The sequence below is a fragment of the Tinamus guttatus genome, unplaced genomic scaffold (assembly GCF_059628265.1).
Source record: "Tinamus guttatus ecotype Peru unplaced genomic scaffold, ASM5962826v1 Tinamus_guttatus_pri_ptg000772l, whole genome shotgun sequence".
In the NCBI taxonomy this organism is placed as follows: Eukaryota; Metazoa; Chordata; class Aves; order Tinamiformes; family Tinamidae; genus Tinamus; species Tinamus guttatus.
The window spans coordinates 1-8,769 of record NW_028289306.1 but is presented as its reverse complement, the minus strand read 5'-3'; positions in this window follow the sequence as shown (position 1 = coordinate 8,769).

Below are 8,769 nucleotides of genomic sequence, written 5' to 3'. Positions count from 1 at the left end.
TGGGGACATTGAGAGGATATGGGGACAATGAGGGGACATGTAGGGGACATGGGGACATGGAGGGGACATGGGGACAGCGGGGGGACATGGGGACATTGAGGGGACATGGGGACAATTAGGGGACATGGGGACATTGAGAGGATATGGGGACAATGAGGGGACATGGGGACATCCCAGGGACACGGGGACATCGGGGGACACGGGGACAGGGGGGGACATGGGGACATGGAGAGGACAATGGGACGGGGGGACAAGGGGACGGTGAGGGGACACGGGGACATGGAGGGGACATGGGGACATCGAGAGGACACGGGGACAGCGGGGGGACACAGGGACAGTGAGGGGACATGGGGACACGGGGACATGGAGAGGCCATGGGGACACGGGGACAACGGGGGGACATCCCGGGGACACAGGGACAGCGGGGGGACATGGGGACAATGAGGGGACACGGGGACATCGAGAGGAGACGGAGACATCGAGGGGACATGGGGATGGGGGGACATGGAGGGGACATGGGGACGGGGGGGACATGGGGACATTGAGAGGACACGGGGACATGGAGAAGACACGGGGACATGGGGACATTGAGAGGATATGGGGACAATGAGGGGACATGGGGACATCCCGGGGACACGGGGACAGTGGGGGGACACGGGGACATGGAGGGGACATGGGGACAGCGAGGGGACATGGGGACATGGAGGGGACATGGGGACATTGAGGGGACACGGGGACAGCGAGGGGACATGGGGACAAGGAGGGGACAAGGGGATGGGGGGACATGGGGACAGTGGGGGGACAGGGACATTAGGGGGGGGGAAATGGGGACATTGAGGGGGGTTCAGGTCCCCAGGGTGGGTTGGGATGCCCGTGTTGGGGACAGTCCCCAAGTGCCACCTCATTGGGGACAGTCCCCCAATGCCACCCCATTAAGGGCAGTCCCCAGGTGCCACCTGTCCCCAAGTGCCACCTCATTGGGGACAGTGCCCCAAGTGCCACCCTGTTGACAATGGTCCCCAGGTGCCACCCATCCCCAATGCCACCCTGTTGGGGACAGTCCCCAAGTGCCACCCAATTGGGGACAGTCCCCAGTTGCCACCTGTCCCCAAGTGCCACCCCATTGGGAATGGTCCCCAAGTGCCACCCTGTTGACCATGGTCCCCAGGTGCCACCCAACTGGGGACAGTCCCTCAAGCGCCACCCATCCCCAGGTGCCACCCCATTGGGGACGGTCCCCAAGTGCCACCCAGCCCCAAGTGCCACCTCATTGGGGACAGTCCCCAAGTGCCACCCAATTGGGGACAGTCCCCAGGTGCCACCCAGCTCCAAGTGCCACCTCATTGGGGACAGTGCCCCAAGTGCCACCCCATTGGGGACAGTCCCCAGGTGCCACCCAGCCCCAAGTGCCACTCCATTGGGGACAGTGCCCCAAGTGCCACCCAACTGGGGACAGTCCCCAGGTGCCACCTGTCCCCAAGTGCCACCTCATTGGGGACAGTGCCCCAAGTGCCACCCTGTTGAGGATGGTCCCCAGGTGCCACCCATGTCCCCATTGTCCCCGTTGCCCCCATTGTCCCCCCTGTCGCCATTGTCCCCCCTGTCGCCATTGTCCCCAATGTCCCCACTGTCCCCAATGTCCCCATTGCCCCAATGTCCCCACTGTCCCTATTGTCCCCATTGCCCCCACTGTCCCCAATGTCCCCACTGTCCCCATTGCCCCCAATGTCCCCCCATCCCCATTGCCCCCAATGTCACCACTGTCCCCATTGCCCCCAATGTCCCCAATGTCCCCCCATCCCCATTGTCCCCATTGCTGCCATTGTCCCCATTCCCCCCAATGTCCCCATTGTCCCCAGTGTCCCCAATGTCCCCACTGTCCCCATTGCCCTCACTGTCCCCATTCTCCCCATTGCCCCCATTCCCCCCATTGTCCCCAGCGTCCCCAAGGTCCCCATTCTCCCCACTGTCCCCATTGTCCCCATTCCCCCCAATGTCCCCAACGTCCCCATCGTCCCCAACGTCCGCAATGTCCCCATTGCCCCCAATGTCCCCATTCCCTCCCAACGTCCCCGTCCCCATTGTCCCCAACGTCCCCATTCCCCCCATTCCCCCCAATGTCCCCATTGTCCCCAATGTCCCCAACGTCCCCATTGTCCCCAATGTCCCCAATGTCCCCATTGTCCCTCACCGTGGCCGTGGGCGCACAGCGCCATCCTCAGGGCGTCAGCGCCGCATTCGGGGATCCCATGGGGGAACTGCCGCCGCTGGGGACATGGGGACACTCAGGGGGACATTGGGGACATGGGGACACTCAGGGGACATTGGGGACATGGGGACATCAGGGGGGACAAAGGGGACATGGGGACAGGGGGACATGGGGACAGGGGGACACGGGGACACTCAGGGGGACATTGGGGACACGGGGACACTCAGGGGGACATGGGGACATGGGGACAGGGGGACACGGGGACAGGGGGACATGGGGACACTCAGGGGGACATTGGGGACATGGGGACACTCAGGGGAACATGGGGACATGGGGACATGGGGACACTCAGGGGGACATTGGGGACATGGGGACACTCAGGGGGACATGGGGACATGGGGACAGGGGGACACGGGGACACTCAGGGGGACACTAGGGGGACATTGGGGACATGGGGACACTCAGGGGGACATGGGGACACTCGGGGACATGGGGACACTCAGAGGGACATATGGACAAGGGGACAGGGGGACATGGGGACACGGGGACACTAGGGGGACATTGGGGACATGGGGACACTCAGAGGGACATACGGACAGGGGGACAGGGGGACATTGGGACTCGGAGACATTGGGGACAGGGGGACATGGGGACACTCAGGGGGACATGGGGACACTCAGGGGGACATTGGGGACATGGGGACACTCAAGGGGACATGGGGACATGGGGACACTCAGGGGGACATGGGGACACTCAAGGGGACATTGGGGACATGGAGACACTCAGGGGGACATTGGGGACATGGGGACACTCAGGGGACACTCGGGGGACATTGGGGACAGGGGGACACTCAGAGGGACAATGGGGACACGGGGATACTCAGGGGGGACAGAGGGGACATGGGGACACCCTGGGGCCATCGGGGCCACCTCAGGGCCATCGGGGACACCCTGGGGACATTGGGGACACTCCGAGGGCATTGGGGCCACCCCAGGGATATTGAGGACACCCCGAGGACATTGGGGACACCCCGAGGACACTGGGGACACCCTGGGGACATTGGGGACACCCTGGGGACATCAGGGCCACCCCAGGGACATTGGGGACACCCCGAGGACATTGGGGACACCCCAGGGACATCAGGGACACCCTGGGGACATTGAGGACACCCCGGGGTCATTGGGGACAACGTGAGGACATTGGGGACACCCTGGGGACATCGGAGACACCCCGAGGACACTGGGGACACCTTGGGGACATGGGGACACCCCAGGGACATCAGGGCCACCCCGGTGACATCGGGGACACCCTGGGGACATCGGGGACACCCCAAGGACATTGGGGCCACCCCAGGGACACTGGGGCCACCCCAGGGACATTTGGGACACCCTGGGGACATCAGGGCCACCCCAGGGACATCAGGGACACCCTGGGGACATTGGGGACACCCTGAGGACACTGGGGACACCCCATGGACATTGGGGACACCCTGGGGACATTGAGGACACCTCGGGGGCCACTGGGGACAACGTGAGGACATTGGGGACACCCTGGGGACACCCTGGTGGCATTGGGGGACACCCCAGTGCCATCGGGGACATCGGGGACATTGGGGACACCCCAGGGACATCGGGGACACCCTGGGGACATTGAGGACACCCCGGGGCCATTGGGGACAACGTGAGGACATTGGGGACACCCTGGGGACATCGGGGACACCCCGAGGACACTGGGGACACCTTGGGGACATGGGGACACCCTGGGGACATCAGGGCCAGCCCAGGGACATTGGGGACACCCCAGGGACATCGGGGACACCCTGGGGACATTGGGGACACCCTGGGGACATTGGGGACACCCCGAGGACACTGGGGACATCTTGGGGACATGGGGACACCCCAGGGACATCAGGGCCAGCCCAGGGACATTGGGGACACCCTGGGGACATCAGGGCCACCCCGGTGACATCGGGGACACCTTGGGGACATGGGGACACCCTGGGGACATTGAGGACACCCTGGGGCCATTGGGGACAATGCGAGGACACTGGGGACACCCTGGGGACATCGGGGACACCCCGAGGACACTGGGGACACCCCATGGACATTGGGGACACCCTGGGGACATTGAGGACACCCCGAGGACACTGGGGACACCTTGGGGACATGGGGACACCCCAAGGACATCAGGGCCACCCCAGGGACATTGGGGACACCCTGGGGACATCGGGGACACCCCGGTGACATCGGGGACACCTTGGGGACATGGGGACACCCTGGGGACATTGGGGACACCCTGGGGACATTGGGGACAACGCGAGGACATTGGGACACCCTGGGGACATGGGGACACCCCAGTGACATCAGGGCCACCCCAGGGACATTGGGGACACCTCAGGGACATGGGGACATCCTGGGGACATTGGGGACACCCTGGGGACATCGGGGACACCCCGAGGACACTGGGGACACCTTGGGGACATGGGGACACCCCAGGGACATCAGGGCCACCCCAGGGACACTGGGGACACCTCAGGGACATGGGGACACCCTGGGGACATTGGGGACACCCTGGGGACATCGGGGACACCTTGGGGACATGGGGACACCCTGGGGACATTGAGGACACCCCGGGGCCATTGGGGACAACGTGAGGACATTGGGGACACCCTGGGGACATCGGGGACACCCCGAAGACACTGGGGACACCTTGGGGACATGGGGACACCCCGAGGACATTGGGGACACCCCATGGACATGGGGGACACCCTGGGGACATTGAGGACACCCCGGGGCCATTGGGGACACCCCAGGGACATTGGGGACACCCTGGGGACATTGGGGACACCTCGAGGACATTTGGGACACTCAGAGGGGACAACGGGGACATTGGGGACACGCCAGGGCCATCGGGGACACCCTGGGGACATCAGGGCCACCCCGGTGACATCGGGGACACCCTGGGGACATTGGGGCCACCCCAGGGACATTTGGGACACCCTGGGGACATCGGGGACACTCCGAGGACATTGGGGGCACCCCAGGGCCATTGGGGACACCCCGAGGACACTGGGGACACCCTGGGGACATCGGGGACACCCCGAGGACACTGGGGACACCTTGGGGACATGGGGACACCCCAGGGACATCAGGGCCACCCCAGGGACACTGGGGACACCTCAGGGACATGGGGACACCCTGGGGACATCGGGGACACCCCGAGGACACTGGGGACACCTTGGGGACATGGGGACACCCCAAGGACATCAGGGCCACCCCAGGGACATTGGGGACACCCTGGGGACATCAGGGCCACCCCGGTGACATCGGGGACACCTTGGGGACATGGGGACACCCTGGGGACATTGAGGACACCCCGGGGCCATTGGGGACACCCCGAGGACATTGGGGACACCCTGGGGACATCAGGGCCACCCCAGGGACATTGGGGACACCCCGAGGACATTGGGGACACCCCAGGGACATCAGGGACACCCTGGGGACATTGAGGACACCCCGGGGTCATTGGGGACAACGTGAGGACATTTGGGACACCCTGGGGACATCGGGGCCACCCCGGTGACATCGGGGACACCCTGGGGACATCGGGGACACCCTGAGGACCCTGGGGACACCTTGGGGACATGGGGACACCCTGGGGACATCAGGGCCACCCCAGGGACATTGGGGACACCCCAGGGACATCGGGGACACCCTGGGGACATCAAGGACACCCCAAGGACATCGGAGACACCCCGAGGACATTGGGGCCACTCCAGGGACATTGGGGACACCCCGAGGACATTGGGGACACCCCGAGGACACTGGGGACACCTTGGGGACATGGGGACACCCCGAGGACATTGGGGACACCCCAAGGACATGGGGGACACCCCAGGGCCATCGGGGACACCCCGGTGACATCGGGGACACCTTGGGGACATGGGGACACCCTGGGGACATTGAGGACACCCCGGGGCCATTGGGGACAACGTGAGGACATTGGGGACACCCTGGGGACATCGGGGACACCCCGAAGACACTGGGGACACCTTGGGGACATGGGGACACCCCGAGGACACTGGGGACACCCCATGGACATTGGGGACACCCTGGGGACATTGAGGACACCCCGGGGCCATTGGGGACAACGCGAGGACATTGGGGACACCCTGGGGACATCGGAGACACCCCGAGGACACTGGGGACACCTTGGGGACATGGGGACACCCCAGGGACATCAGGGCCACCCCGGTGACATCGAGGACACCCTGGGGACATTGGGGACACCCCGGGGCCATTGGGGACAATGCGAGGACACTGGGGACACCTTGGGGACATGGGGACACCCCAAGGACATCAGGGCCACCCCAGGGACATTGGGGACACCCTGGGGACATCAGGGCCACCCCGGTGACATCAGGGACACCTTGGGGACATGGGGACACCCTGGGGACATTGAGGACACCCCGGGGCCATTGGGGACAACGTGAGGACATTGGGGACACCCTGGGGACATCGGGGACACCCCGAGGACACTGGGGACACCTTGGGGACATGGGGACACCCCAGGGACATCAGGGCCACCCCGGTGACATCGGGGACACCCCGGGGCCATTGGGGACAATACGAGGACACTGGGGACACCTTGGGGACATTGGGGACACCCCGAGGACATCAGGGCCAGCCCAGGGACATTGGGGACACCCCATGGACATTGGGGCCACCCCAGGGCCATCGGGGACACCCTGGGGACATTGGGGACACCTTGGGGACACAGGGCCCAACCCCGGTGACACCGGCGGGACGTCCCCACCTGGCCCTCGGTGGCCGCGGCCACCTCGGTGGCATCCAGGTGGCTCCGGCGCAGCTTGTCCTGCAGCTCCTGGGGACACCAAGGGGGGTGGCCCCGATGTCCCCAAGGGGACACCGCGGCGGGGGGGGGGAGGGGACACGTTGGGGACATGGGGACACCTGGAGGGTGGCACCGGCGATGACGTCACGGGGGTCCAGGACGTTGCCCAGGGACTTGCTCATCTTGCGGCCCTGGGAGTCGCGGACCAGGGGGTGCAGGAGGACCTGGGGACAATGGGGACAATGTGGGGACATTGGGGACATTGGGGACAATGGGGACATGGGGGGACATGGGGACAATGGGGACATGAGGGGACATGGGGACAATGGGGAAATGGGGACAATGGGGACAATGGGGATGATGGGGACATGGGGAAAATGGGGACATAGGGGGACATGAAGGGACATGGGGGGACATTGGGGGACAGTGGGGACAATGGGGACAATGGGGACATGAGGGGACATGGGGACAATGGGGGACATGGGGACAATGGGGACAATGGGGACAACGGGGGACATGGGGACAATGGGGACATGAGGGGACATGGGGGGGACATGGGACAGTGGGGACAATGGGGACAATGGGGACAATGGGGGACATGGGGACAATGGGGACAATGGGGACAGTGGGGACAATGGGGACAATGGGGACAATGGGGACATAGGGGGACATGAAGGGACATGGGGGGACATGGGGACATTGGGTGACATGGGGACAATGGGGACAATGGGGACATGAGGAGACATGGGGGGACATGGGGACAATGGGGACATGAGGGGACATGGGGGGACATGGGGGGACATGGGGACAATGGGGACATGAGGGGATATGGGGGCAATGGGGACAATGTGGGGGACATGGGGACAATGGGGACATGAAGGGACATGGGGGACAGGGTGGACAATAGGGACATGGGGGACATGGGGGGACATGGGGACAACGGGGACATGAGGGGACATGGGGACAATGGGGACATTTGGCATTTGGGGACCCTTGAGGACCCTTGGGGACCCCTGGAGACCCTTGGAGACCCTTGGGGACATTTGAGGGCCCTTGGGGACATTTGGGGACCCTTGGAGACCCTTGGGACCCTCAGGGACACTTGGGGACCCTTGGTGAGACCCGTAGACCCTTGGGGATCCTTGGAGACCCTTGGGGACCCTTGGGGACTCTTGGGGACATTTCGGGACCCTTGGTGACACCTGTGGACCCTTGGGGACCCTTGGAGACCCCTGGGGACATTTGGGGACCCTGGGGACACCTGGGGACCCTCGGGGACATTTGGAGACCCTTGGAGACCCTTGGGGACACTTGGGGACCCTGGGGTACATTTGGAGACCCTTGGGGACATTTGAGGGCCCTTGGGGACCCTTGGGGACATTTAGGGACACTAGGAGACCCTTGAAGACATTTGGGGACCCTGGGGAACTTTGGGGACCCCTGGGGATATTTGGGGACCCTTGGGGACCCTTGGGGACCCTTGGGGACATTTGGGAACCCCTGGGGACACTTGGAGACCCTTGGGGACATTTGGGGACCCTTGGGGACCCTTGGGGACATTTGGGAACCCCCTGGGGACATTTGGGAACCCTTGGAGACATTTGGGGACCCTTGGGGACATTTGGTAACTGCTGGGGACATTCAGGGACACTTGGGGACATTTGGGGACACTAGGAGACCCTTGGGGACGTTCAGGGACCCTTGGG